The 14817-nt window shown below is 43.9% G+C and overlaps 1 long non-coding RNA gene and 2 pseudogenes across 1 annotated transcript in view; all 3 read right to left on the reverse strand.

The window, feature by feature from the left end:
• LOC141270600 (uncharacterized) overlaps nt 1-14817 on the reverse strand; it is a 472756-nt gene that overhangs the window by 392229 nt on the left and 65710 nt on the right. The window lies entirely within an intron of this gene.
• LOC141270589 (uncharacterized) overlaps nt 1-14817 on the reverse strand; it is an 83497-nt pseudogene that overhangs the window by 16849 nt on the left and 51831 nt on the right.
• Nucleotides 1828-4886, reverse strand: LOC141270782 (gastrula zinc finger protein XlCGF66.1-like; annotated as a pseudogene).

Here is a 14817-nt window from a genome sequence, read left to right on the forward strand (position 1 = left end):
GGGGGTGGGTGGCTGGCAGGCTGCATACTTGCGCTTGCATTGCAAGGAATGGGAGAGGTACAATTGAACACTGCCCTGGGACAAGGACTTGCACGGGGATAGTTGCAAGTCTGCAACGACAGGTGCAGGGTAGGAGGCATCTTCACATGTGCCATGAACAGGGGGTTGGCATGCACATACTACAGCGGAATAGGCTGTCCTTCCCACTAAATGCACTGGGGAGGGCACAGGTAATGTTTTGGTATGCGCGCTTAATCTTATGTATAAGGCGCACCGGGACAAATAGGGGCGGCTGGGGACCGAGTATGGACAAACCGGCCACCCCCTGGCGGCTGGGGACCGAGTGTGGACACCTGGCCGCGGGGCGGCTTGGGACCGAGTATGGATACCTCGCTGCCGAAGCAGCCATGAGGTAGTGGCCAGCTTCGGCTTCCTCCAAACTAAAAGGCCCCATTTCAAGTGCAAGCTAGCAGTATGGCATTGCAGCCTGGGGGTGGGTGGGTGGCAGGCTGCACACTTATGCTTGCATTCCAAGAAAACAAAGCAGATGCTAACTTCTATCATCATCATCATGCTCCTCACCTTGGCACTCTCAACTCCCCTGATGGAGAATCCAGGGCCCACCGGAGGAGTCTGGTTCTCTGGTGGGCTTGTCCAATGCTGCCCTAAAGCAGGTCAGGCTAAGAAAAGTGTGGGGGAAGGTCACAGGAGAAATAGGGGCGGTTGGGGACCGTTTATGGACTCCCGGCCGCGGGGCGGCTGGGGACCGAGTATGGACACCCGGCCGCCCCCTGGTGGCTGGGGACTGAGCGTGGACACCCGGCTGCCGGGTTGCTGGGGACTGAGAATGGATACCTCGCTGCCAAAGCAGCCATGAGGTAGTGGTCAGCTTCGGCACCCTCTAAACTAAAAGGCCCCATTTCAAGTGCAAGCTAGCAGTATGGTATTGCAGCCTGGGGGTGGGTGGGTGGTTGGCTGCATATTTGCGCTTGCATTGCAAGGAATGGGGGAGGTACAATTGAACACTGCCCTGGGACAAGGACTTGCTCGGGGATAGTTGCAAGTCTGCATCTTCTGATGCGGCAAGGATCACTTCTAATGGGCATACTTTTAGGCAGTGACCTGGGAGTCAGAGATGCTTCCAGGGGTCTTCCCCATGCTGTTCCCATGTCTTTTCAGCACTGTATGCATGTTTCACACAGCACATGGCCAGATAAGGTTGTAAAATGTTAAAATGACATTTCCCGGTGAATGCATTTGTCACACTTGAAAGCAATACAAAAGTGCAAAAAAACATAAAAAATGCTACTTGTGAACATAGCCCAAGGTGTGGAGGAGTATTTTGGATTTGGCTATTTATTTTACCTTATACACAAGTCTTTACCCTGGAAAGGAAATTCCTTAACATATTTCACAGGAAAACCATTTCAGTTTCGTTTTTGAATATTTTATTGTGAGCCCGTAAAAGTGGCTTAATACCTCTGACCACGTTGTTGACAGCAGTGACCTGGGGGTCAGAAATGCTTCCTGGGGCGATCCCCATGCTGTCCCCATGTCTTTTGAGCACTTGTTAGGCTTTCTACAGACTGCCGGGGGTGCCACCGCAAAAATGCTCGGGTCTCCCATAGACTAACATTGGGCTCGTTGCTCGGGTCGAGCACCCGAGTATCAGGGTGAGCTCGGCCCGAGCTTCGAGCACCCGAGCATTTTAGTGCTCACTCAACACTAGTGATTACACAATTGTGACACAACCGGACTACACCACTGATAAAGCAGCCACAGCCGCTGACTGAGAAGAATCTGTGGCTTCTTTGCATTTAGTGGTTACTACTCACCTGGGTAGTCATATGTAGGAATCTCCTCTTTACACCGCTCATCACCAGGATCAAGGAAACCAGGATGGATGAACACAGAACTTAAACACATGCTAAAAAGAAAGAAAGAAATGTTTATTAAATGGAAAGAGGGAGGCATATCTAAAGAAGATTATAATGCAGTCTGCAGATCCTGCAGGGCACGTATCAGGTTAGCTAAAGCTGACAATGAATTAAGACTGCAAGAGATGTCAAAAGCAATAAAAAAGAATTTTGGGGGTATGTCAAAAGTAAAAGAAAAGTCAAAGATGCTATAGGATTTTTACAGGATGAAAATGGAGAAATGGTAAGAGAGGATGTTGAGAAGGCCGAACTTTTTAATTCCTATTTTGCATCTGTTTTCTCTCAGAAAGAAAATGTAACATCAACTGATCTTCACTGTCCTTTTAAAGGAATAGAGGAATCAAAGTTATCTGTAAACAGAAAGATTGTGAGGGAATATTTAGCTAACATAAATGAGTTCAAGTCTCCAGGTCCAGATGAATTACACCCCAGAGTACTGAAGGAGATCGTAGAAGAAATTTTAGAACCACTCTCCATAATCTTTGAAAATTCTTGGAGAACAGGAGAAGTCCCAGAAGACTGGAGAAGAGCAAATGTTGTTCCTATCTTCAAAAAGGGGAAGAAGGTGGACCCAGGGAACTATAGGCCGGTGAGTCTGACTTCTATACCAGGAAAGATCTTTGAACAAATTATTAAACAACATGTATGTAAGTACATGGATAAGAATGAAGTGATTAACCAGAGTCAGCATGGGTTTGTAACTAACAAGTCATGTCAGACTAACTTAATTTCCTTCTATGACAGAATCACTGACTGGGTGGATCAGGGAAATGCTGTAGATATAGTATATCTTGACTTCAGCAAAGCATTTGACAAAGTATCTCACACCATCCTTATTGAAAAAATTACCAAGTATGCAATGGACCAGGCAACTGTTAGGTGGATTCATAACTGGCTTAGTGATCGGACTCAAAGGGTGGTTGTAAATGGCTTCACATCCAGCTGGATGAATGTCTCAAGTGGGGTACCACAGGGCTCCGTCCTGGGACCAGTATTGTTCAACATCTTTATCAATGATTTAGATGAAGGAATTGAGGGTAAACTGATTAAATTTGCTGATGACACAAAGCTAGGAGGGATAGCTAATACTAAAGAAGAGAGAGAGAGGATTCAAAAAGACCTAAATAAACTGGAGCAGTGGGCAGCAACCAACAGAATGGTTTTTAACAGGGAAAAATGCAAAGTACTACATCTGGGCAATAAAAATGAAAAAAGCATATACAGAATGGGAGGAATAGAGCTAAGCAACAGTACATGTGAAAAAGACTTAGGTATACTAATAGATCATAGACTAAACATGAGTCAACAGTGTGATGCAGCAGCAAAAAAGGCAAATACAATTCTGGGATGTATTAACAGAAGCATACAGTCTAGATCACGTGAAGTCATTATCGGTCTTTACTCCTCTTTGGTCAGACCTCATCTGGAATACTATGTACAGTTTTGGGCACCACATTTTAAAAAAGACATAGACAAACTGGAGCAAGTTCAGAGAAGAGCGACCAGAATGGTGACTGGTCTGCAAACCATGTCCTATGAGGAACGGTTGCAGGATTTGGGAATGTTTAGCTTGCAAAAAAGAAGACTGAGAGGAGACTTAATAGCTGTCTACAAATATGTCAAGGGCTGTCACATTGTAGAAGGATCATCTTTATTCTCATTTGCACAAGGAAAGACTAGAAGCAATGGGATGAAACTAAATGGGAGGAGACACAGATTAGATATTAGAAAAAACTTTTTGACAGTTAGGGTGATTAATGAGTGGAACAGGCTGCCACGAGAGGTGGTGAGTTCCCCTTCAATGGACGTCTTCAAACAGAGGCTGGACAGACATCTGTCTGAGATGATCTAGTGAATCCTGCTTTGAGCAGGGGGTTGGACCAGATGACCCAGGAGGTCCCTTCCAACTCAACCATTCTATGATTCTATGATCACCCCTCACATATGTCTCTGTAGATTAATATGGGTCAAATCTTCACCCTGAAACAAATACTGTAAAAGTCACAGACAGATGGAGAAGTCACATCCATGATCAGCTCTAATCCTGCCATCTCCACCGTTATCATTACACAAGTATAAAACACATAATACTGGTGGATAAAACAAGACAGAACACAAGACCTTCACAGCCGTCTACACATCATAGGGGAGATCTCATGACACCTTCTCTCCATCTACCTGATGATCCTGAGGAACTTTGGGATTTTCTTGTTTACAGTCCTGTGGAAGAAGAGGACGGGGACATCTCTCCGGTGTTGTCCTCTTACTGGATAGATCTGCAGGAAACACATACAAAGACTTAATTATTTACATACAGATAATTATAGGCCGTGTGTATTTAGTCCTGTCTATTACCTGGTGATGTGAGGGGCTGGGGAACCTCCATCGTGACGTTCTTGTATAGATCTTTGTGTTCTTCTAAATACTCCCACTCCTCCATGTAGAAATAGACAGCGACATCCTGACACCTTATAGGAACCTGACACATACAATGATACCGTCATCCCCCCGATCCCTCCATAACGTTATTGTATAATGTCCCAGCATTCCCAGCAGTGTCACCTCTCCAGTCAGCAGCTCAATCATCTTGTAGGCGAGTTCTAGGATCTTCTGGTCATTGATGTCCTCATGTATCAGCGGGTGAGGTGGAGGCCCTGTGATTGGGCTCAGGGGTCTTCCCCATCCCTCAGACAAAGGGTCCTGACAGCACTCACTAGAGGTCTTCTTCACTACTGTGTAATCCTAGTTATGGAGAGACACATTAATAAATCTCCCTCCAGACATTTCCAGAGTCCTCACCTCTCCAGTTCTGTCCATCTGTTATTCCCATAGATAAGAATGATGTAATGTGACGTCATCAGAATCTCTCACCTCTCCAGTAAGACGGAAGAGGATCTCTAGGTTGAGGTGTAACATCCTCTCCATCATCTTCTTTCTGTCTCTATCCATTCTTCTATAGGAAAATTATATAGATAAATTATTAGTATCTCATATTGTGGGAATCTGAGTGGATTGAAGATGAGTTGGTGTAAAATATATAAAATTCTGTGTAACAAAAAAATTAATAGCATTGTGATGCCGGTATAAAGCAATAATGCGGTAGAGCACTTCATATATCTTCAGGTCATACAGAGATACCGATGTGCTATCAGTTGGGATTACGGAAGTTATAAAATAATTCAGGTAATTTATCAATATAAAGAAACAGCAGTCTTTGCACAGCAAATAAAATATGTTAATGGTTTATTTGTACACATCTCACCACTCCACGATAAGTTCTAGAAAGAAGACGTCTTCTAACTCCACCGCCTACTCTACACTGTGTGCACGATTATTAGGCAATTTGTATTTTTGATGATTACTTTTACATCTCCAGTGCTGATGGTCAATCCAAAGGGTGATAAACCTGAAACCTGAATATTTAACAAAGTAAAAGTGAGGTGTTGTCTTAGCAGAATATCTCTGTCTCCAGAATTATTATGCAACTAAATGAAAATTTTCCATCTTAATTGTTTATTTTCGCCTGTTATAGTATACATCTGACATTTAATAAATATATATCACTGACCAATATAGCCACCATTCTTCTCAACAGTGATAAGCCATTCATCCATGGCATCCATTAGTTTCTTACTCTGTTGACGATCATCTTTGTGGGCAGCACCAACCATAGTCCCAGACACTGATCAGAGAGGGGACTGTTCTCCTTCACCATAAATCTCGAGTTTAAGAAAAGCTCAAAAGTTCTCAGTAAGGTTTAGGTCCAGTGAGGAAAAGGTCATGTCATTAGTCTTTCATCTTTAAGACCTTTCCGGGTACTGAGCAGTGAAGACTTCGATGCTGCGATTGAGCATTGTCCTGCAGAACAATCCTGGTTTTTTAAAGATGTAGATTTTTTCTGAACCTCTGTTGAAAGAAAGTATCAACTAAAATCTGGCAGAAGGTTTGGGAGTTGATTTTGCATCTATCTTCAACTTGAAAAGGTCCAATTAGCTCATGTGTAATAATACCAGCCCATAGCAGTGCCCATCTCCACCTCGGTAGCATCGGAGTCGAAGTTGAGGTCTGTGCCCATTACTGATCCAGCCACGGGCCCATCCATCTGGTCCGTCAAGAGTCACTCTCATCAGTCCATAAAACCTTTGAAAAATCTGTCTTCCGATATTTCTTGGCCAAGTCTTTTCTTGTGTCTTATTCAGTGGTGGTCAGTATTCAGCCACGGCCTTGTCTCTGAGCACTGAACATCTTGTACTTCTGGGCCTCCAGGGAGGCTGTTATTCTGGAATACGACAGCACAAGAGGATAATATCTTCCTGGTTACTTCACATTTGAGTCTTCTGAAATCTTTTGCAGTTAATGCTATTCTTTTTTTTTCTTTTGTGACCCTATACACTTTTGAAGGTTCTGTGATCACACCCAACATCTGAGCAATTTAAGGAGTGCTGCATCCCTCTGTAAGACTTAGGCTGTGTGCACACGATGCGTTTTTAATGCGTTTCTGCAGCGTTTTTGCAGCTGCGGAAACGCATTAAAAACGCATGGTAGAAGGGCAGCAATGTTGCCCAATGATAATCCGCATGTGCTGCGCCCATGCTGTGGATTTTTCCACAGCGTTTATGCTGCGCTCAAAAATCCGCAGCATGTCCATTAATTTTGGGTAAACGCGGAGTTTGACTTGCATTAGACCGCATGGATTACGCATCACTGTATATGTAGATGCGTAATCCACGCGTTCTAATGTGCGGATGGTACCCGGGTGTGGAGGAGAGGAGAGTCTCATCCACACCCAGGTACCATTAAAAAATCTGTAAAAAAAAGAATAAAAAAAAAATAAATGTATACTTACCTTCTGTCGGCCAGCGCACCGCTCCTGCTTGGTTCCCGGCACTTTGCAGTGAGTTGAAGGACCTGCGCTGACGTCAGAGTCATGTGACGGGTCACGTGACACTGACGTCGGCAGGTCTTTCAATTCAATGTTGCCGGCAAGAGAGAACGGAGTGAGCGGGACACCGGAGGCCATCAGAAGGGTAAGTATACATTTATTTTTTATTTTTACCACTCTCTCGGGTCACACTATATAAATACATGCCGTTTGCATGGATTTATATAGTGTGACCTAGTTGTCACAAGCACTTTCCAAGTGATGCTAAAATCGCTTGGAAAGCGCTTGTCAACCCGCATGCGGAAATGTCAGTCATTTCCGCATGTCCCTGGCAGGAAAACTCATGTACAATCCGCATGCGTTTTTTTCTGCCAGGGAGATGCAGAAACGCTCAGGAAAAAATCCTGAGCATTTCTGCATCGTGTGCACATAGCCTTAACCATTTTTGAGTTTTTATAGTCAGTTAAAACTCTTTTTGGCCCATTTTGCCTGAGAAAAATAAGCTGCCTAATAATTGTACCCCCCTGATAAAGGGTTTCAATATCCATAGGCAACACACCCCTCATTACAATACACATCACCTGATCTACTTCATCCACTAAACATTTAACCTTATATAGCTTGTATTTGGAAAATCTGTGTAAAAATGATGACATAGTCAAAATATTCACTTGCCTAATAATTGCGCACACAGTGTATGCTTCAAAGTGATCAAGAAAACTATTTTTTATTCTCAACTGCTATAAGCTATGGGTGCAATGTTCAGGAATCATCCCTCAATCCATAGATCGTGGATTCCACATCTCACCCCTGACAAGCCAAAAAGTGAAAATAGTTGGGCAATATTCTGAGGCTTGTCTCCATTGTGATTATGATATGTTATAAGCAAGTTTAAATCTCTCAGTTCTTTCAATGTGTATTAGGGGTGCACTGTTTTTTTTATGGCAATACAAAAAGAAACACTGGTATGGTTGCACCTAGCAGGGTGCAGTGTATGCTCAGGAGTTAATTTCTGGTGTTACAAGAAATAAATTATTACAACCATATCCTGTAGATTACAGCAAAAGAGAAGAGCGACCCTATTAGTGGTGTGGGGCACTAAAACTATGGGGTTAACAAAGATGAGGATCATTACTGCATATGGCAATGAGAGGGGGGCTATTACTTTATAGGGCACTATAGATGGTTATAGCACTATGTGGTAGTGGGAAAAAATAGGCAGGACACCTAAGGAGAGTAATGAAAAAAAAAAATATATATATATTTATTTATTCTGAGGGGTCAGCTCTGTGGTAGGCGTTGGTTCACACAGGGATGCAGTCCGTAGATTCAAACAAACTGGTGGTTTATTAAATGTCCATAAACCAGGCAGGAGACAAAAATATCACAGCCTCTTTCAGGTTCCAAAAAGATATAACAGAACAAAACATAAAATAGCAGGTCCATCTAGAGCACGGCCTCAGCCGTTTAAATGCAGATGCCTTTCTCTGCCTCCAGCAGACTCTAAGCAGCACATGAAAGGCTTGCATAACACACAGACAGACTGAGACATGCGCAGCTGTCTTAAATCAGGCCTTCCAAGACGTGGACTGGAGGTAAGTGAGCAGCTGATCCCCCAGCTCTTTCAGCTGCTCATAAAACCCAGCCCTTTAATCTGGGCCCATTAACTACCTCTCAGCACTATGTGTGCTGGAGCCTGCTTCTAGGGGTCCTACATCACTGAAGCTTGGCACCTCGGGGACACATACCTCCCATCCACAACGTGTCCAGCTGCAACCTTACCTACCCCCCCCCCCCACTTCCTCTGCCTAATTATATATATATATATATATATATATATATATATATATATATATATATATATATATATATATATATATATACATACATACACACACACACAGTCGTGGCCAAAATTATTGGCACCCCTGCAATTCTGTCAGATAATACTCAGTTTCTTCCTGAAAATGATTGCAATAACAAATTCTTTGGTATTATTATCTTCATTGAATTTGTCTTCAATGAAAAAACACAAAAAGAATTGTCCTAAAGCCAAATTGGATATAATTCCACACCAAACCTAAAAAAAGGGGTGGACAAAAGTATTGGCACTGTTTGAAAAATCATGTGATGCTTCTCTAATTCGTGTAATTAACAGCATCTGTAACTTACCTGTGGCACCTAACAGGTGTTGGCAATAACTAAATCACACTTGCAGCCAGTTTTCATGGATTAAAGTTGACTCAACATCTGTCCTGTGTCCTTGTGTGTACCACATTGAGCATGGAGAAAAGAAAGAAGACCAAAGAACTGTCTAAGGACTTGAGAAACCAAATTGTGAGGAAGCATGAGCAATCTCAAGGCTACAAGTCCATCTCCAAAGACCTGAATGTTCCTGTGTCTTCCGTGCGCAGTGTCATCAAGAAGTTTAAAGCCCATGGCACTGTGGCTAACCTCCCTAGATGTGGACGGAAAAGAAAAATAGACGAGAGATTTCAATGCAAGATTATCCACCATCCGCACAAAGAACCTCGACTAACATCCAAACAAGTTCAAGCTGCCCTGCAGTCCGAGGGTACAGCAGTGTCAACCCCTACTATCCGTCGGCATCTGAATGAAAAGGGACTGTATGGTAGGATACCCAGGAAGACCCCACTTCTTACCCCGAGACATAAAAAAGCCAGGCTGGAGTTTGCCAAAACTTACCTGAGAAAGCCTAAAATGTTTTGAAAGAATGTTCTCTGGTCAGATGAGACAAAAGTAGAGCTTTTTGGGAAAAAGCATCAACATAGAGTGTACAGGAAAAAAAAGAGGCATTCAAAGAAAAGAACACGGTCCCTACAGTCAAACATGGCGGAGGTTCCCTGATGTTTTGGGGTTGCTTTTCTGCCTCTGGCACTGAACTGCTTGACCGTGTGCATGGCATTATGAAGTCTGAAGACTACCAACAAATTTTGCAGCATAATGTAGGGCCCAGTGTGAGAGAGCTGGGTCTCCCTCAGAGGTCATGGGTCTTCCAGCAGGACAATGACCCAAAACACACTTCCAAAAGCACTATAAAATGGTTTGAGAGAAAGCACTGGAGACTTCTAAGGTGGCCAGCAATGAGTCCAGACCTGAATCCCATAGAACACCAGTGGAGAGATCTCAAAATGGCAGTTTGGAGAAGGCACCCTTCAAATATCAGGGACCTGGAGCAGTTTTCCAAAGAAGAATGGTCTACAATTCCAGCTGAGCATTGTAAGAAACTCATTGATGGTTACCGGAAGCGGTTCTTCGTAGTTATTTTGGCTAAAGGTTGTGCAACCAAGTATTAGGCTGAGGGTGCCAATACTTTTGTCTGGCCCATTTTTGGAGTTTTGTGTGAAATGATCAATGATTTGATTTTTGCTTCATTCTCTTTTGTGTTTTTTCATTGAAGACAAATTAAATGAAGATAATAATACCAAAGAATTTGTGATTGCAATCATTTTCAGGAAGAAACTGAGTATTATCTGACAGAATTGCAGGGGTGCCAATACTTTTGGCCACCACTGTATATATGCAGTACAGACCAAAAGTTTGGACACACCTTCTCATTTAAAGATTTTTCTGTTTTTTCATGACTATGAAAATTGTACATTCACACTGAAGGCATCAAAACTATGAATTAACACATGTGGAATTATATACTTAACAAAAAAGTATGTAACAACTGAAAATATGTCTTATATTCTAGGTTCTTCAAAGTAGCCACCTTTTGCTTTGATGACTGCTTTGCACACTCTTAGCATTCTCTTGATGAGCTTCAAGAGGTAGTCACCGGAAATGGTTTTCTCTTCACAGGTGTGCCCTGTCAGGTTTAATAAGTGGGATTTCTTGCCTTATAAATGCAGCTAAGTAAAGAAAAACGAGTGACCATCATTTCTTTAAGAAATGAAGGTCAGTCAGTCCGAAAAATTGAGCAAACTATGAAAGTGTCTCCAAGTGCAGTTGCAAAAATCATCAAGCGCTACAAAGAAACTGGCTCACATGAGGACCGCCCCAGGAAAGGAAGACCAAGAGTCACCTCTGCTTCTGAGGATAAGTTTATCGGCGTCACCAGCCTCACAAATCGCAGGTTAACAGCAGCTCAGATTAGAGACCAGGTCAATGCCACACAGAGTTCTAGCAGCAGACACATCTCTTCAAAATTGTTAAGAGGAGACTTTGTGCAGCAGGCCTTCATGGTAAAATAGCTGCTAGGAAACCACTGATAAGGACAGGCAACAAGCAGAAGATACTTGTTTGGGCTAAAGAACACAAGAAATGGACATTAGACCAGTGGAAATCTGTGCTTTGGTCTGATGAGTCCAAATTTGAGATCTTTGGTTCCAACCACCGTGTCTTTGTGCGATGCAGAAAAGGTGAACAGATGGACTCTACATGCCTGGTTCCCACCGTGAAGCATGGAGGAGGAGGTGTGATGGTGTGGGGCGTGCTTTGCTGGTGACACCGTTGGGGATTTATTCAAAATTGAAGCCATACTGAACCAGCATGGCTACCACAGCATCTTGCAGCGGCATGCTATTCCATCCGGTTTGCGTTCAGTTGGACCATCATTTATTTTTCAACAGTACAATGACCCCAAACACACCTCCAGGCTGTGTAAGGGCTATCTGACCAAGAAGTAGAGTGATGGGGTGCTACGCCAGATGATCTGGCATCCACAGTCACCAGACCTGTACCCAATCGAGATGGTTTGGGGTGAGCTGGACCGCCGAGTGAAGGCAAAAGGGCCAACAAGTGCTAAGCATCTCTGGGAACTCCTTCAAGATTGTTGGAAGACCATTTCCAGTGACTACCTCTTGAAGTTCATCAAAAGAATGCCAAGAGTGTGCAAAGCAGTCATCAAAGCAAAAGGTGGCTACTTTGAAGAACCTAGACTATAAGACATATTTTCAGTTGTTTCACACTTTTTTGTTAAGTATATAATTCCACATGTGTTAATTCATAGTTTTGATGCCTTCAGTGTGAATGTACAATTTTCATAGTCATGAAAATACAGAAAAATCTTTAAATGAGAAGGTGTGTCCAAACTTTTGGTCTGTACTGTATGTGGCGCCCTGCTGCGCACTGGTGCCACAGTTCCCAGAGGGGTGCATGGATGGAATTCTTCCCAGTGGCCTCAATACATGCAGACACCTCCACCCAAGTCCACTACATGGAGCCCTGTCAGGTATATACATACTGGGGGGTGGAGTTCAGGAAGTCAGTCACTGGAAAGCAGACAGTGTGTCACGATGCTGCAGCTCCAAACAAGCTGAAGTCTGTGTGGCTGAAGGCCAGGCTAGGCCCAAGCTAGGCCCAAGCTGCGGGCTAGTCTGGCCAGTGAGAGCCTGGAGCGGGCTAGAAGGCAAGTGAGAGTTCCTGTCAGGTACAGACAGGGACAGAGCTCAGAGAGTCTGCTCATGGAGTCTGCATGAGGGAGTCTGCAGACTGAGGAGAGAAGGAGAAACGCATAGGGGGCAGAGGAGCATAACAGGCTCACCCCGAATCATATACCGGACACCGGAAGCAACACTGATTGACAATCAATTTCACATGCTGTTGTGCAAATGGAATAGACAATAGATGGAAATTATTGGCAATTATTAAGACACCCTCAATAAAGGAGTGGTTCTGCAGGTGGGGACCACAGACCACATCTCAGTACCAATGCTTTCTGGCTGATGTTTTCGTCACTTTTGAATGTTGGTTGTGCTTTCACATTCGTGGTAGCATGAGACGGACTCTACAACCCACAGAAGTTGCTCAGGTAGTGCAGCTCATCCAGGATGGCACATTAATGCGAGCTGTAGCAAGAAGGTTTGCTGTGTCTGTCAGCGTATTGTCCAGAGGCTGGAGACGCTACCAAGAGACAGGACAGTACACCAGGAGAAGTTGAGGGGGCCGTAGGAGGGCAACAACCCAGCAGCAGGATCACTAACTCCACCTTTGTGCAAGGAGGAACAGGAGGAGCACTGCCAGAGCCCTGCAAAGTGACCTCCAGCAGGCTACAAATGTGCATGTGTCTGCACAAACGGTTAGAAACCGACTCCATGAGGGTGGTATGAGGGCCCGACGTCCACAGATGGGAGTTGTGCTCACAGCCCAACACCGTGCAGGACGCTTGGCATTTTCCACAGAACACCAGGATTGGCAAGGTTGCCACTGGCGCCCTGTGTTCTTCACAGATGAAAGCAGGTTCACACTGAGCACATGTGACAGATGTGACAGAGTTTGTTGACGCAGTGGAGAGCGATCTGCTGCCTACAACATCCTTCAGCATGACCGGTTTGGCAGTGGGTCAGTAATGGTGTGGGGTGGTATTTCTTTGGAGGGCCGCACAGCCCTCCATGTGCTCGCCAGAGGTAGCCTGACTGCCATTAGGTATCGGGGATGAGATCCTCAGACCCATTGTGAGACCATATGCTGGTGCGGTTGGCCCTGGGTTCCTCCTAATGCAGAACAATGCCAGACCTCGTGTGGCTGGAGTGTGTCAGCAGTTCCTGCAAGATGAAGGCATTGAAGCTATGGACTGGCCGCCCGTTCCCCAGACCTGAATCCAATTGAGCAAATCTGGGACATCATGTCTCGCTCCATCCACCAACATCACGTTGTACCACAGACTGTCCAGGAGTTGGCGGATGCTTTAGTCCAGGTCTGGGAGGAGATCCCACAGGAGACCATCCGCAACCTCATCAGGAGCATGCCCAGGCGTTGTAGGGAGGTCATACAGGCACGTGGAGGCCACACACAACAATGAGCCTCATTTTGACTTGTTTTAAGGACATTACATCAAAGTTGGATCAGCCTGTAGTGTGTTTTTCCACTTTAATTTTGGAGGTGACTCCAAATCCAGGCCTCCATTGGTTAATAAATTTGATTTCCATTGATGATTTTTGTGTGATTTTGTTGTCAGTACATTCAACTTTGTACAGAACAAAGTATTCAATGAGAATATTTCATTCATTCAGATCTAGGATGTGTTATTGGAGTGTCCTCTTTGTTTTTTTGAGCAGTGTAAAGACAAAATATAAACCACCACAAACAATAAATGTTTATATGATTCCGCCCGTCCCCCAAAGTAAATAGCAAAATGTAATACATAATAATAAAAATCTTTATTTTTATATAGCGCTAACATATTCCGCAGCGCTTTACATACATAATTATTGCTGCCACCATCAGGGCTCACAATCTACATTCCCTATCAGTATGTCTTTGGAGTGTGGGAGGAAACCGAAGAACCCGGAGGAAACCCACGCAAACACGGAGAGAACATACAAACTCCTTGCAGGTGTTGTCCTTGGTGGGATTTGAACCCAGGACCCCAGCGCTGCAAGGCTGCAGTGCTAGCCAATGAGCCACCGTACTGCCCAGTACATTAAAAAAATATTCGGTATTGCCATGTACATAACTTCCTGAATTAATAACATTTTTAAATATTTTTTCGCATATGGTATCAATCGAAAAACTAGGAATAATGTTTTTGGCCACCACAATTCCACATAAAAATGTAATAAAAAGCTACTAAAATGTTATATTTCCTCCAAAATTATATCACAAAAAGATGAAAACAAGAAATAATCATTGAAACCGGGCCATCGATGGAAGAATGAAAATAGTTACGGGTCTCAGAAAATGGCGACACGGAAAAATTGTTAGATTCTAAATTTTCAGCCCTGGTGACATCATACCTGTAGCGCATTAGACCGCTGCAGTCAACCACTGATCTCAGAACTGATGCCAATTTATTCAGTATGAACAGTTGAGCTCAGTGATTGGCTGCGGTTGTCACACACGCTAAAGACATGACATCACCACTGCAGCCTATAAAGAAGACCCGAGCAGCAGCAGAGAGCCGGCACTGGAGCAGGGGAAGGTGAGTAATGCTGATTATAGTATTGGTTACACAGGCTCGTAGATTGTGTACAGAACACTGAAAGGGGAAACCTCTTCTATACTTTCTGCTGTTGGTTCAGGGTACATTGTGAT

Source organism: Phyllobates terribilis, unplaced genomic scaffold (genome assembly GCF_046119375.1).
Source record: "Phyllobates terribilis strain yellow unplaced genomic scaffold, ASM4611937v1 Scaffold_5__5_contigs__length_657084704, whole genome shotgun sequence".
In the NCBI taxonomy this organism is placed as follows: domain Eukaryota; kingdom Metazoa; phylum Chordata; class Amphibia; order Anura; family Dendrobatidae; genus Phyllobates; species Phyllobates terribilis.